The sequence below is a fragment of the Panthera uncia genome (genome assembly GCF_023721935.1).
Source record: "Panthera uncia isolate 11264 chromosome A3 unlocalized genomic scaffold, Puncia_PCG_1.0 HiC_scaffold_11, whole genome shotgun sequence".
Classification (NCBI taxonomy): Eukaryota; Metazoa; Chordata; class Mammalia; order Carnivora; family Felidae; genus Panthera; species Panthera uncia.
The window spans coordinates 6,139,088-6,154,793 of record NW_026057578.1 but is presented as its reverse complement, the minus strand read 5'-3'; positions in this window follow the sequence as shown (position 1 = coordinate 6,154,793).

Sequence of the window (15,706 nt, the reverse complement as noted above, 5' to 3'; positions counted from 1 at the left end):
AATTTTTTTTAATGTTTATTTATTATTGAGAGACAGAGAGAGACAGAGCATGAGTAGGGGAGGGGCAGAGAGAGAGAGAGAGACACAGAATCCGAGGCGGGCTCCAGGCTCCGAGCTGTCAGCACAGAGCCTGACACGGGACTCGAACTCACCGACCGCGAGATCATGACCTGAGCTGAAATCAAGAGCCGGACACTCAACGGACTGAGCCACCCCAGGAGCCCCTGGATTGTTATTTTTATTTTGAAAAATTTCTAGAATGAAAAAATGAACATGGTAAAAAAAAGGTCCAACACAACGAAAGGGATATATTTACTAAAAGTTAGTTTTCCTCACTGACCCCCATCCCTCCCCTTGGAAGCTACCACTGTTCCCTGTTCACGCTTTCTTCCCAGAAAGTCTGTGCGAATATAGGTGTGTGGTTTAGACGCTTTATACCCTCTATATCTTTATACCTTTGCACTATACACACTTCTTTGTACCTTGTCTTTTTCTTTACTTTAATTAGTAACACTTACAGACCTTTGGCATCATGTTTCATGACTGTGTAACTATTCAACTATGTGCATGTACCACAAAGTATTGAATGTTTAATACCTTCGTGTGGGGTCTCCTTTGCTAACAGAAACTGTGATGCAGAGAACCTACCTGAATTATCCTCTCTCTCTTTTTTTTTAAGCTTATTTATTTACTTTTGAGAGAGACCACAAGCAGGCGGGGGCAGAGAGTGAGAGAAAGACACAGAGTCCAAAGTAGGCTCCAGGCTCTGAGCTGTCAGCACAGAGCCCGACGTGGGGCTCAAACTCAGGAACGTGATCATTTAAAACTATTATAGTTATAGGGGTGCCCGCGTGGCTCAGTCAGTTGAGCGTCTGACTTTTGATTTCAGCTCAGGTCATGATACCAGGGTCGTGGGATCAAGCCCCGAATTGGGATCCTTGCTGAGCGTGGAGCCTGCTTGAGATTCTCTCTCTCCTTCCCTTTGCCCCTCTTCCCTGCTCGTCGTGTGCAATCTCTCCTAAAAAACAAACAAACAAACCCAAAAAACCCCAAATCCCAAAACAAGACTATTATAATTATTGCCAAATTATCCTAAGAGAGCGTATCAATTTAAAAAAAATTTTTTTTTGTTTTACTTACTTTATTTAAAAAAATTTTTCAATGTGTATTTTTATTTTTTGAGAGAGAGAAAGACAGAGCGTGAGTGGATGAGGGACGGAGAGAGAGGGAGAGAGGATCCCAAGCAGACTCCAAGGTGGCAGTACAGAGCCCGGAAGGGGGCTTGATCTCTCAAACCAGGAGATCATGACCTGAGCTGAAATCAAGGGTCAGATGCTCAAATGACTGAGCCACCCAGGCGCCCTGAGATTGCATCAATTTTCACTGTCACAGACGTCATGATTCTCTCCCCCATATCTTTATAACGTTTTACACTATCAAACTTTTTGATATTTATAAATATGGTAGATAAAAATGACATCTCCTCATTTATGCTGACATTTCTTTAGAGGTTTTTTTTCACCTTTTTTTTTTTTTTAATGTTTATTTATTTTGGAGAGAACGAGAGACACAGAGTGCAAGCAGGGGAGGGGCAGAGAGAGAGGGAGACACAGAATCGGAAACAGGCTCCGGGCTCCGAGCCGTCAGCACAGAGCCCGATGCGGGGCCCGAACCCACGAACCGTGAGATCATGACCTGAGCTGAAGTCAGACGCTCAACCGACTGAGCCACCCAGGCGCCCGTCACCTGTTTTTTTTGATTTTTATATGAGCTTCCCGTTCGTGTTCTTTGCTCTTCTTTTCTGTTCAACTGTCTTCTTGATATTGATTTGTAATTAAATGAGTAAATATTGATTTATATATTAAATATTATACATTTATATATTATGTATTAAGGACACGAATGCTTCATCTGTGATACCACTTTGGATTATACAAGTCTGCGCCACGGGTCTAAGTCCAGTGATAGAGATAGTTCCGGAATAACATTAGAGCAGAGCCGCAGGCCCCCTGACGCTGCGTGAGTTTGCTCAGTCTCAGGGGAGACTTTGGGGGGAAGTGGCATGGAGGTGAGCCCTCGTGAGGAGAGGAAGGGAGAGGGTGCTTCGGTGGAGTGACTTCCATCCGCGGGGTGTCCTGGCAGGGAGCTGCGCGTGCCGGTGGCGGATGGCGCTGGGGAAGGCCCATCCCGCCATTGGCACTCTGTCCTCCAGGCAGCAGGAAGTCGCAGAAGGGGCTTTAAGCAAGGGATCAGCTTTGCCTTTTGACAACACGGTTCTGGCTGCTCTGGAGCCGGGACTGCAGGAGAACAAGGTCCGGGAAGGAAAACCAGTTCAGAGACGATTGCAGACTCTGGAAGAGGCGAGAGTGGCCCAGGCTAGGGTAACGCGGCCAGGGCGGGGAGATGCGGACACGCTCGAAAATTCGTGTTTTGGGGGTAGGACTGGCAGGGCCGGTGATGCAGCTGCTGTAGAAAACAGTGATTCGGTGACAGCTCCTCTATGCGCAGCGGGGGGTCAGAAGAGGCGATGTCGGTGGGGAAGGGAGGAGGTGAGGATCGGACGCGGGCACGGAGAGGTGGGCAGAGGGTATCCTGAGGTTCTGTCCACAGCCGGTGGGTGTTCCAAAGATTCCCGAGCCTGGAGTAGACATCATTTGGGGTGTCTGCCCAGACCACCCCCTTCTCTGAGACCTGCTGTCCTCTCTACAGGGGCCAGGCTCTTACTGCCGGGTGACCCTCTGTCTCCGTGGTTACCTGGTTCAGGAACAGACACCTGACCCAGAGGACACCTATCAGAGCCTCTTTCCCTGCGGTTTGGCACTTGAACCGGGGCACAGCTGACTTGTGCAGTGGGCTCCCGGGGGCTGTGTCTGTGCCAGGATGATGGCAGCAGGGGAGGCAGGCTCTCAGAGACGGTAAGGTGAACTTCCCGGCCAGAGAGAAGCAGGCACGGCCGGCTCAGCAAGGCAGACTGAACACCGACAGGGCCACTGCCGCCCCCTGTCCAGGGCCTGCTCTCAAGGCAGCAAAGGAGTCAGAAGCGTGGCTCACGGGGACAGAGAGCAGGAGAGGAGAGAGGTCAAAGCGATTGCGAGCAGGAAAGCCAGTGGGGGAATGGTAGCCGGCTCGTCATTCCAGAGAATTCCGTGCAGTTCTGTCCGTGGGGGTGGGGAGAGTGAGAGCCCCCCATTCGTCGCAGAGAGCCCCAGAAATGGTCACAATTGGGAGCTCTCGGGGATCCCGCGGGGTGAGAAGGAAAACAGGCGGATTGGTCGGCAGACTTTGCGAGAAGCGTCTTTTCTACCCCTCTGTGCCTCTCGGTACTTACCCCTTCCCATCCCAGGAAAAGACTAGAGTTTTCCTCTGAAGGCTGGAGCCGGAGGAACCTGGGTCTGGAGACCCCAGCCCCGACGGGGCTGCAGATCATGTGCTACAAACAGGGAGTTGGCAGGAACGTTCATCGATCGAGCAGCGACATGCTCAGCGTCTGCCCGGCTTCCAGAATGTTAGCAGCTGGGGCCGAAGTCTGGGGGATTCTTCTCGGGTAGGGTTGCCAGATAAAATTCCGGATGTCCAGATCCATCTGAATTTCAGAGAAGCAACAAATACTTCCCTGATAGAAGCGTGCCCCAAGTATCGCCAACTCGTGTTGGTAAGATTTGGGGCAGGGCTGTTCAGGGGAAGCTAGGAGGCAAAGTCCTAGAGGCTCCGTTCCCAGTGAAGTGAGTTGGGACCCTGGACCCCTACTGGGAGGCCCCTGGGCCCCTGAGCCCGGTCCTTCCCCAAACAGCATTTGAGTCCGACTTGCAAATGTGCACGAATAGCCCACGTCACTTGACATTAGAGGGAGGGTTCCCTAACGACAGGCAGTGATAAAACCAACAGAAAACAGAACTCTGGACACAGGGGCAGTGCAGAGAGAAGAAGAGAGCTACGGAGAAGCCGAGACGGGGAGCAGTCCCCACGGGTGACACTTGCTGGCCTCCCGGTCTTGGGTTCCTCTGGAGCCCCTGCCCCTCCCATCCCTGGCTTCTGTGATACAGTCCTGTCTGTGCCAAAGCTCCCCTGGGGGCGCTTAAGCTGCTGTGAACATGCTTCCTTCCCTTCTGACCAAAGGATTTTTCTATCCTAAGAAAAAATCACTCCTGTCCGGGATATGGCTGTCCTGGACCCTCATCCTGCTGACCCCAGACAGCTTGGGGGGAAGAGCTTTCTCTGGGCTCGCAGTTGACCCGGGGCCTCTGCCAAGTGATCGTGGCAGCTGCGGCTGCCTCTCTGTGCCCCCGGGAGTCAAGGCCACGTCCAGAAGTCTCCATCTGAGGCTGGCCTGCATCCCAACTGCCCTTTCAGCTGGCAGGGGACGGAGCCAGTTGGCTCTGGTCTGAAGTGGGAGCCACGAGGCTCTTGACCAAAGTCCTCCGTCCTTGACGTGGCAGAACCGGGCAGGGGTCCTCCTCACGTGTGTCTTTGCCTTTCCTCCCATGTCCAGGAGCTCCGGGAGGGGCAGTGGTTTCGACTGGCGTGGCCATCTTCGAATGGATAGGACACTCTTTAAATACCTGGAAGGTACTCCTGAACAGTCCGGCAATCAGTTGCCCCAGATTCATGAATCCGTTGTCTGCCTGAGGGGTTTAGTCCTTTGCTTTCTTTTTGCAATTGGCATAAATGTGTGTTCTCGGTTCCAGTCGCTAATATTGATAATTTCACTAACCGATCAAAAAGAATGAGGTCCTTTTGGTAACCCAAACATTTGAAATAAGGGGTGGGAGGTTGGGGTGGCCAATTAATCATCGACGTGTTGACTTCTGGCGCTCACACGGGAGCTCTTCTGGGAGTGGGACTGAGCACTGTTACTAATAAGGCTGGGACAATAAGTGTAAATAGGGACTGTCCGTCCCTACTGATACATGACTTGCTCATTTATTTCTGGATTTTTAAATTTTATTTTAGAGAGAGAGCGTGAGCTCGGGAGAGGGGCAGAGAGAGAGGGAGACACAGAATCGGAAGCAGGTTCCAGGCTCTGAGCTGTCAGCACAGAGCCGGAGCGGGGCTCCAACCCACCAACTGGGAGATCGTGACCTGAGCCGAAGTCAGATGCTCAACCGACTGAACCACCCAGGCGCCCCATCTGCTGTTTGTCTTTAGCTCGCTTTACAATGGTAGTTCTCACCTGCATGACCTGTTTTTGTAAATAAAGTTTTATTGGAACCCAGCACGCCTGTATTGTCTGTGGCTGCTTCCGAGCTGCTTGGGCAGAGCTGACATACGGCTTCGATACAGACACACGGCTGCACACCCACAGTGCTTTATGGAAAATGTTTGCTGAGCCCTGACATGGGGACCGTAAATCCGAATGTCCCTTGTCCAAGTTGTAGTGGCCCAGGGCTGAAGCCTGCACGCGAGGAGAATTAAAAGTGCCTTAGAAGAATCTGCTGTGCAGTCGGCACCCGGGAAGGGCAGGGAGACCTGAGCCGAGGCATGGGGGCAGGGGCAGCCCGCACGGAGGGTGAGGGAGAGAATTCCAGGCCGAAGAGCAGACCACAGGGGGCTGCCCCGGCACGGACAGCCCAGGGAGGGTGCGGGACGGAGCTGCAGAGAGGAGGTAGGTCGGTCCTGTGTGGCCCCAGGGCTTTCAACTGCACGGTGAGTCAGGACTCCAGGATTCCGGGGAAACAGATGGCTCCCCCTGCCAGAATCTTCCGCAGCCCCGCGTCCCAAGACAACCGGCTGCTTCCCTAACGGCCAGGCTCTTCCCGTCCCTGGTGGTGGAGGCAGGAACCGGCCCCACGCCGGGGTGCTGCAGGTGAGAGGTGAGGTCCAGCTGGGCATCTGGGTCCGACGACAGAGCTGCAGTTGGGGCCCCTCAGCGGGGCGGGGGGGGGGGGGGGGGGGGGGGGGGGGAGGGGCGTGGCAGCACACGCGCACGCGCGCACGTGCACACGCGCGCACGCACCGGTTTTCTTCCACAGCCGTTCGCATGGACGCGCGCTCCCCGCCAGCACTTCCCGGGGCGTGCAAACGTGTGCAAAGGCACTCACACGCCCCCTCGCATGAGCGGCTCTGCCCGTGTGTGCAGCCACCCCCCCTCCCCCCCAGTCACGCCAGAGCGAGACAGAGACCGAGCGTGGCCCCGCTCCGCTCCCGGCCGGCCACCCCGTTGTCGGGAGGAGCGGGCGAGGCTGGGGCCCGAGCGTGTGGAGGCCAGGCTGCCTGGCCACGTGTGCGGGCGAGCCCCGTCTGCCTCTGGTCGCGGCCTGTCCGGCGGCACCAAGGCCACGTGCGGGCTGAGCCGCCCGCGCCAGTGTCGCCGGGCTCCTGCGGAAGCAGGTCTGGTCTGCAAGTGAGCGAACCCAGCGCGGCCTTGCACGTGTGAGCGGTGGCGGGAAACCCTGAGATGCGCCGAAGAGTGAGCGGGCTTAGAGCGGAGGGTGGCGCGGAGGGTGGCTTCTGTCGTCGTCTCTGTTGTCGCTTGCTTCTGTGTGGCCAGCGTGCGTCAGCTTCGAATAATGCTTAGGATCGTCAAGGCGGTCGGTTGAAGACGTTTGCTGATGATTTGTCTCGCCTGCCTTCCTTGCCCCACCCCCATGTCCCCTCTTCACTCTCCCCTGCTCCTGTGGATCTGGTGGAGGCTCAGACGGGGTGCGGGTGCGGTGATGGGGTGGGGTTTGCTTGGGCCTGGCCCCCCGTGTTCAGGGCCACAGTGATTGTCACGTGACCGGTGCCAGGCCCGTCAAAATCCTTCCTTGCCTTTCCAGGCGCAGACACAAGGAGACCGGCTCTCCCTTCCTCCGGGATGTTAGGGCCATCTGCGGTCATGGTCCCTACCCCCCGACTACATGCAAAAACCCCTCTTCAGCGGAAGAGGCTGATACCTAGAGAAGCAGCCACAGAAAAATCTCTTTGATTGTCAGATACACAATTCAGCATTTACATAAAACAAGCCTGCCGATTAAACTGTGGCCTGCTTCTGGATGTAAGCCACGTTCTGATTTCAGTGATATTAATATGCAAAAAAACACCTGAGAATCGGTGAAATGCGTATGTGGGTGGATGGATGGATGGGGAGACATACAGCAAGAAGGCGTGAGCTGGAGAGTGAGAGTCACACGAGAGGAGGTGTGTGTGTCTAAGAGGTAGGACGATTCCTGAAAGCATCTTTGAGCGCCTGAATTCAGCCATTCCTGAAGCTGACATCCTTGATGTAAGAGCCGATATTTTGTGTTTTAAGCCTATACCAATCCGATTCCTGTGATTCACAATGGGAAGAGACTGGAGGACCCTGCTGCTTTTGTTTCTGTTTATTGCCTAGACACAGGTAATAGAAAAGTTTCCCTTTTCTGTCATCTTTTCATGGCTAGATACCTACTTCACTTTAAGAACCAATAGCGGCTGGAACGGCCTGACCCTGATTGGGCACAGCAGATGCCTGTGGAATTGAGTTGAGATCGTTGTTGAAGCTACTTGGCTGCAAGTGTCAGAAATCTCAGTTCAAAGCAGCTTAGGCAAAAAGCAGAATGTATTGGCTTGTGTATGTATTGGCCTGGCAAGTAAATGCAAGCTTCAGGCACAGATGGATCTAGGGGTTCACATGACTTTCTCGGGATGTGGTCTCTACCTTTCTGGGCTCTACTTTTCTTTTCTTTTCTTTTCTTTTCTTCTTTCCTTTCCTTTTCTAATTCATTCATTCATCTCTACACCCAGCGTGGGGCTCAAACTCATGACCCCAAGATCACAAGTCACTTGCTCTCCAACTGAGCCAGCCCGGTGCCCCCACTACTTTCTTCCTTGTTGGCTCTAGTCTCTGACAATCCTTGTGAGGTGACCCCTAGTCAGACGGACACCTTCCAAGTTAAGAAAGAGATTTTCTTTATCCAAAAAAATTCTGTGTCTGGGATTGAGCATCAGCCGGCCAACTGGGCAGGTGCCTGTGGGGAACCAGTTACCTAGAGAGTCCCTGGACAGGACTGGAGCATGCTGACTGGCCACATGGGGTCGTGTGATCAGGAGTGGGCGGGGCATCGACCAGAGAGGATGTGAGGACCGAAAGTGACCGGGAGGTAGCTCCCCAAAGGAAAATTGGGGTACTGTTACCAGAAGAGTGGAGGATGGGGCACCTGGTAGGTGTCCCCAACAATTCTACCCCTATCTCTGGGTTAACACCATCCCAGGGAAGGGTTCCTGACCCCAGCCGCCTGGTCCTTGGGTCTGGCCTCTCCCCGGAGAAGCTCCGTCCAGGGGCCGCCCGGCATTTGGGAGGTGCTGGGGCCCGTCTCTCCCCCTGCAGAAATGACACAAAGGAGGCTGGGGAGGGGTGTCCCTTGGGGGGCTGGAAGCCGCCCTGCCTCAAGGAACCAGAAGCCCTTTCTGGGCACCATTACGTGATTGCCCTCTTCCGTGCCTGCAAAAAATGTGCTCTTAATACGGTGTGTTTGACAAGGCGGGCAGGATTAAAGGGCAGCCCTAATTGACCGAGGGGTGGGTTTGCACCTGTTTACTCTCCAGAATAATTCCACGCGGCAGGCACGATTAGCCACGTCACTCTTATGTCATTTGTGGGGGAGAAGTATGACGTCCAGACGAGTTGTGGCCGGGAGGCGTGATGCTTCACAGGACTGGCCCCTTAGCTCCACACGCGGGATGGACAAGTGTCTCTGAGCTGCAGCTCGACCGGAAGGAAGGCTGCCCTGCTCCTGCCAGGCCGAGCAGCTGCCTGGCTAATGAGGCATCACGGGGCTCCAGAGGCCAAGTCCATCGCTTTCCACGACCTTAGGCGAACGTACTGCCCTCCCCGCCGTTCCCTTTACTCATCTGTCCAATGGGGCTTCGGTGGCATCGTGTGAGACGATGTGCATAAAGTGCTTGGCACATAGTAGTTGCTCAATAAAGAGGTAGCAGCTGCTACTGCTGTTATTGTTATTTGTTATTATTATTGTTATTAGACCGTCTCATTCTCCTGTCGCAGAGGAAATTTTCAAAATGCTCTGTCCTCTGCGCTGATAACCACAAAGGCCTTGTTCCCTTAGAGCCGGGCCTCTCAACCTCGCCACCGTTGACACTTGGGGCCTGATAACTCTCTCCTGGGGGCGGTGGGGGGGGGCATTCCTGTGCACTCTGCAGGGTGTTTGGCTTCTGGCCTGGGCCCACTGGATGCCAATAGCACCCTGCCTGCCCCTGCCGGGTTGGGACGACTGAAAATGTTTGCAGACATTGCCAAAGGAAGGATTGCTTCCTCCACACTATCCCCTCCCAGCTGAGCAGTCCTGCCTTAAACCAATCCCAGTGCATTGCGCCCCCCCCCCCCCAGGCCAGTGTGGTCTGGTGGTCTGGCTCCCACAGACCCGTCTGGTTTCACCCATAGCTCTGGGCTTCCCCTCATTCTCGTGGCTTCCACTGCTCTGGTCTCTCTGCTGGGGGTGGGGGAGGGGGGACTCCACACCTTGTTTTCCCTCCGTAGGGGGAGCCTAGCCCGGCCTCCCTTGCCTCTATACCCCCAGCCCATCCTTCAGCCCTCAGCTCTCCCGCGGCCTCGCCTGCCGCACTTGCCTCGGCCGTGATTGATCCCGCGTGTATGTGTGGGATCCTTTACTTAAAACATGACTCCCCGCCCCTACAGTGTAAACGCCGAGAGCCGGATGGAGTGTTCTGTGTCCCAGGGGTTGGTGGCCGGTAAGTAGTCTCCCTGAATGTTTGTTGCACGAACGAGTGAGTTCTGAGCTATGCAGCTCCGACCCGTGGGCTAGCGGCTGGCCATACCAGCCCACGCCCCGGACCCCGGTGCGGAGAAAGATCCCCGGGTTGGAAGGAGCCTGGAGAATGGCAAACAATGTTTCTGTCGTGTTTTGTTTTCACAGTTTTTATTGGGGTATGATCTGCCTCAAAATGAGATATACCGATCTTAAGTACACAGCCTGATGAATTTTTACAAAGATAATCCCTTTGTGTAGCTGACGCTCAGATCAAAATAACAGAAGACTGTCAGCACCCCAGAAGGCTCCTTCGTCTCCCTCCTGCTCAGTATCCCAGCCAAAGGTGACAGCTGATCTTATTTCTGTCACCAAACATGAACTTTGCTGGTTTATTAGAGTTCTCTAGGGAAACAGAATCAATAGCATTTTTTAAGAGCTTTATTTATTTGGGGGGGTGGGCAGAGAGAGAGGGAGAGAAAGAATCCCAAGCAAATTCTATGCTGTCAGTGCAGAGCCCGATGCAGGGCTCGAACCCACAAACCGTGAGATCATGATCTGAGCTGAAACCCAGAGTCAGACACTTAACAGATTGAGCCACCCAGGCGCCCCTAGGATGTTTACATATCTATAGGAAGATTTATTTTAAGGAATTGCAATCAGGGAGGCAGGCAGGCTGGAGACCCAGGGCAAAGCTGATGCCGTGGTTCAAGTCTGAAGGTCGTCTGCTGGCAGAATTCTTTCTTATTCTGGGAGGTCAGTCTTTCATTCTATTCAGGCCTTCAGCTGATTAGATGGGGACCACCCGCATTATCAAAGGCAATCTGCTTTACTCAAACTCCCGTGACTTAAATGTTAATATAATCCAAAAACGCTGTCGGGAAACATTCAGAATAATGTTTGACCCTATATCTGGGCACCTTGACTCAACCAAGATAACACATACAGTTAACCATCACAGATGTCATATGAACGGAATCATACGATGTGTCCTCTTTTTAAAAAATTATTATTTTTTTTAAGAGAGAGAGAGAGTGAGAGAGAATGAGGGGGGAAAGGGGCAGAGGGAGGAGGAGGGAGACTTCTAAGCAGGCTCCACCCTCAGCATGGAGTCTGATGGGGGACTCGATCCCACAACCCTGGGATCACCACCTAAGCCAAAATCAAGAGTCAGACGCTCAACCGACTGAGCCACCCCGGCGCCCCAGCTCTCGCCTCTTCTGTGTGTGGCTTCTTTTGTTCAACAAATGGTGAGATTCATCCACGTGGTTCAGTAACGGCGTGCATTCTTGTTTCTTTCCTGGGTAGTACTCTGTTCTGTGAATGTACTACCATGTTGTTTTGTTTTTTTAATGCTGGTGGACATTTGGGTTATTTCCACTTTGGGGCTATCACCAAACTGCCACGAGTGCTTTTGTATATGCTGGTTGGAGGAACCGGTGCTCATTTTGGGAATTGTCGGACGGCTGGGTCGTAGGACGTCCACGTGTGTCTGGCGAACACGGACCAGCCGATCTCCGTGGTGGACACACCAGTTTCCATTCCTGTGAGCGTTCCGGTTCCTCCCCCTCACGTGCACTGATGTCAGTCCTTCCGAGTTCAGCCAGTCTCACTGGTGTGGGTCGGTATCTCGTGTTTTAATTAAGCCTTTATTTAAAAGGATTCTCTGTTGGGGCGCCTGGGTGGCTCAGTCGGTTAAGCGTCCAACCTCAGCTGAGGTCAGGATCTCGCAGTCCGCGGGTTCAAGCCCCACGTCGGGCTCTGTGCAGACAGCTCAGAGCCTGGAGCCTGCTTCGGATTCTGTGTCTCCCTCTCCCTCTGCCCCTCCCCTGCTCACGCTCTGCCTCCCTCTCTCTCCCAAATATAAATAATCATTTAAAAAAATAAAAAAAATAAAAAGATTCTCTGTTGGAGAGACCGAAACCAGACTCCCCTGCAGCTCGAGCAGTCTCTTTTATTAAGAGCATCCTGTACAGCAGTTTTCAGAGGGAAGGAGCCCAGCATTCACCTTGCGTCGCGCCCACTCTGCCAGGGGCGGCGCTAGGGTTTTACAGATTGCGTCTCACATCGCCCCCAACACATCTCTTAAGAGACGTGGACAACCCTGGGGACAGGATGGCGACAGGCACAGCACTTCCAGTCCCCGAAGACCCGAGCATGCAAATGAGACGTCGGCTTCTCACTCCCTGGGGAACTGATTCAGCAATTGCTTCTGTGACAGGCACGGTGTGAATGTGACAGATGTTCCGGCAGAGAGAAAGCTGCCTTTGGCGGGAGCCGCCCAGGCATCAGCTGGGTCTCGGGTCCACGCGTGCAGCTTCCCACCGGTCTCCACGCGGGGTCGGCGGGTTGCAGGTTTGGGAGCGGATGCTTTGCCTGCCGTTGGCCGTGCGGACGCACCTCTCGCCGGCAGATCGATGCTGCGTCAGCCTGCGGGCTCCGGGCCTCTTGGATCGCCGGATTTCACAGGCCAGGCACCTTCTCTCCCCAACTTTTGGTAAAGACTATAGAGGTGAAGTTTATTTTGCATTTTTTTTTTTTTTTTTTTTTTTTTTTTTTTTTTTAGAGAGAGAGTGAGCAGGGGAGGGCAGAGGGAAAGAATGAGAGAGAGAGAGACAGAGAGAGAGAGAGAATCTCAAGCAGACTTCACGCTGGGACCCCAATGCGGACCTCGGTCCCACGACCCGTGAGACTCTGACCCAAACTGAAATCAAGAGTCGGATGCTTAACCGACTGAGCCACCCAGGTGCCCCCAGAAAGTGCTTTTCTTACATTTGGTGCGGCTCATCTGGCCTGCCTCCTTCCTGGGGAGCCCCCAGACTTGAAGCTTGCCTTGTTGCCCCGGGAGAGCGGAGGGTGTCTTTCACGCAGGTTGTCTCAGCCGCCAAGGACGGGCGCACGTCTGGCTGAGTTGGCGTGAGCAGAGGACCCTGTGCCCAGCGCTCGAGGGCTCGGATGCTTCCTTCCCTCCTCCCTCCTCCCCTCTCCGTCCTCCCTCCTCCCTCCTCCCTCAGGGCAGATGCATTCGGGGCCACTACCTGCAAAACAAAGGCCTGACTTTATGGAAGAGAAAGTCCCTCTGCCCCACACCCGTTAAACACACAGACCCATTCCAATGCAATGCAGACCCATTCCAAGGAAGCAGATAGAAAATGCTTCATCTCTCACTTGGGCAGCCACATCCCCGGGAGGCTGGGCAGAGGGAAAGGCCCCCGAGGCCCAGCTAAAGGCCAGAGCAGGGGCTGGCATGTCCTGGGGGTGGAGCACACCAGCTCCTGGCTCCGGGGGCCACAACGAAGAACTGAGTGCGCCGCAGGGCAGAGCTCCCTGACGCAGGAACAGGACCGGGGGGCTCTCTCGTGGACAGGAAGGCCCCTCCGCGCCAGATTTGCAGCAAGAGCAGGATGTGGAGAAAGCCCAGCTCACCACATCCCCTTGGCGAACTATGACAAGAAACGCACAAGCTCTTCAACGCCACTCTTGTTCTCTGTCAATGGGTTCCATTGTGGGCGCGAATTCCCCAGCTCCAGGAGTTGGTTCCGTGCCCTGGCCAGAGTCTTCAACCAGCGACCTGGGCTCATCCACTCCCTTCGTCAGCGTTAGGAAGCACCCCCTCCATCCTGCCCAGGAAGTTTCCCTTTGCTCCCCATCAGTGGAGGGACAGAGAGCTGGAGGAAGGCTCTGGCACCCTCCTTGGGGGCAGTGAGCTTGGGGTCTCTCCCGCTTTTCCACTTGATGTCCCCCCACTCAAGTCCAGGGCAGAGATGGGCAATTACCAACGGGAGGGGGGGCAAATCTGGCCCCCCACGCGGTTCTCTAAATAAAGTTTTATTGGAACACAGCCATGCCCGCTCTGAATACGTTTATTTATTTTGAGAGAGAGAGCACGAGTGGGAAGGGGCAGAGAGAGAATCTCAAGCAGGCCCCTCGCTGTCTGTGCAGAGCCCGACATAGGGCTAGATCTCACCAACTGTGAGATCATGACCTGAGCCGAAGTCAAGAGCCAGACGCTTAAGCGACTTAGGCTCCCAGGCGCTCCCGTGCCACGTGTTTAAAGGAAAAGGCAGAGTGCTATGTGGACCCAGCTTAGGGGTCAAGGCTGGCTCCCTGGGAGGAACAACATGTCAGCTGAGACCTTGACCATGAGTACGGGTTATCCAGGTCAGTGGGCTGGTGGGGAGAGAGGAGGAGAGTCCTCAGGCAGACGGCCCAGCCTGGGCAGCCAGGCCAGAGTGTGGCTCCATCCAGAAATGGAGTCTCGGAACAGTCATGGAAGATGGGCTTTGGGGGCGGGAAGCCTGGGATGAGACGGCCGCCATGGGCTTCTGGGCCATGTGGCAGGGAGGTGTGAGACTGGGCCGTGGCCCTCTTACTTTAAGACACCGAGGGTTCCCCCCACCCCCCACCCCCCACCAAAAGACATGAAAAGCTCCCTTCTTCCGTATACAAATCTCAGCCTAAATTCAGATCCACGAACAGGTTCTTCTAACGTGTTGACGCCCAGGGGCACCGGGGTGGCTCGGTCGGTTGGGCCTCAGGTCGTGATCTCACGGTTTGTGGGTACCAGTCCCGCGTCGGGCTCTGGGCCGCCAGCGTGGAGCCTGCTTGGGAATCTCTCTCTCCCCCTCCCCTCTCTGCCCCTCCCCCTGCTCATACTCTCTCTCTCTCTCTCTCTCAAAATAAATAAATAAACTTTAAAAAAAGATAAAAGGCTGTTGTCCCGTTTGGTAGCCGCTAGCCATGCCTGGCAATTTAGACTTAAGTTTAAATTAATTGAAAAAATTTTAACTGAGCAGCACCTCGGTCACACCAGCCATGCTGTGCTAGGAAATGGCAGAAAGTGGCGGAAAGTGTGGACAGAGAGCGTTTCCTTTGTCACGCAGGGAGCCCTGGATAGCACTGGCCCAAAGGCAGGAGTCACCATGGGAGGACTTACTTCTTAACTGGAAAAATAATCCGGGCCTTGGGATTCGCACTCTTCCATTCAGACATAAGCTGGGCCATCTTGGGCAAGTTTTTTTTTTTTTTCTTTAAAAAAAAATTTTTTTTTTAACGTTTATTTAATTTTTTGGGACAGAGAGAGACAGAGCATGAACAGGGGAGGGGCAGAGAGAGAGGGAGACACAGAATCGGAAGCAGGCTCCAGGCTCTGAACCATCAGCCCAGAGCCTGATGCAGGGCTCGAACTCACAGACTGCGAGATGGTGACCTGAGCTGAAGTCGGACGCTTAACCGACCGAGCCACCCAGGCGCCCCCATCTTGGGCAAGTTTATCTCATTCCTTTGAGTCTCAGTGTCACTGACAGCAAAATAGGCCCGGAAAAGGGTTTGGCACCCTCTAGGTGTTCCCTCTAAAAGGCAGCTGTAATAATTTTAACTTTGCAAGGTAGAGAAAAGAGTTACAAGCCTTCAGAGTGGCCCCAGGAAGTCCTGTTCGGGAGGAAACTTGGTGCAAAGCGCTCGGGTACGGTAGGGGGAGGCTCTCCAGGCTGAGTCGCTGAGTCTGCAGTGCGGGGAGCAGGGACCCGCCCGTGGCAGCAAGGAGGAGGCAGGGAATTCGCCCCCAGCTGGGAGCCACGCGTGATCAGGGACAACCCCAGTGGCTGGTGTGGCCGAAGGTCTTTCCAGACCGAGGATGTGTAGAGATCAACCAGAGGCTCTCGGCAGACAGAGCTGCAGGCCCGCGTCCTGAGTGCGTGTCTTCCCTTCCCGCTGTTCCCCGTGAATGTCTCAGGAGACCCCCTGGGCCAGGGGGTGGTGAGTGGAAACTGAGGAAGGGCCGCTTTTCCCATCCGGCTTTTCGTGGCGTGCAAGAGGGGTGGTGGGGGTGGAGAGGAGCCCGGCATCTGAGGGGCCCCAAGAAGGTCAGGCAAATTGAAATTTGCAGAAATCTCTGGGAACACTCTAGAATGGGAGAATTTTTGAGGAGGGCGTTCACCAGAGTGGAAGGCTGGGGTTCATCTCAAAGGCTGGGAGGCCTCAGGGGACATCTGGGTCGCTCTGAAGTCTGAGGGCAGGGTCCT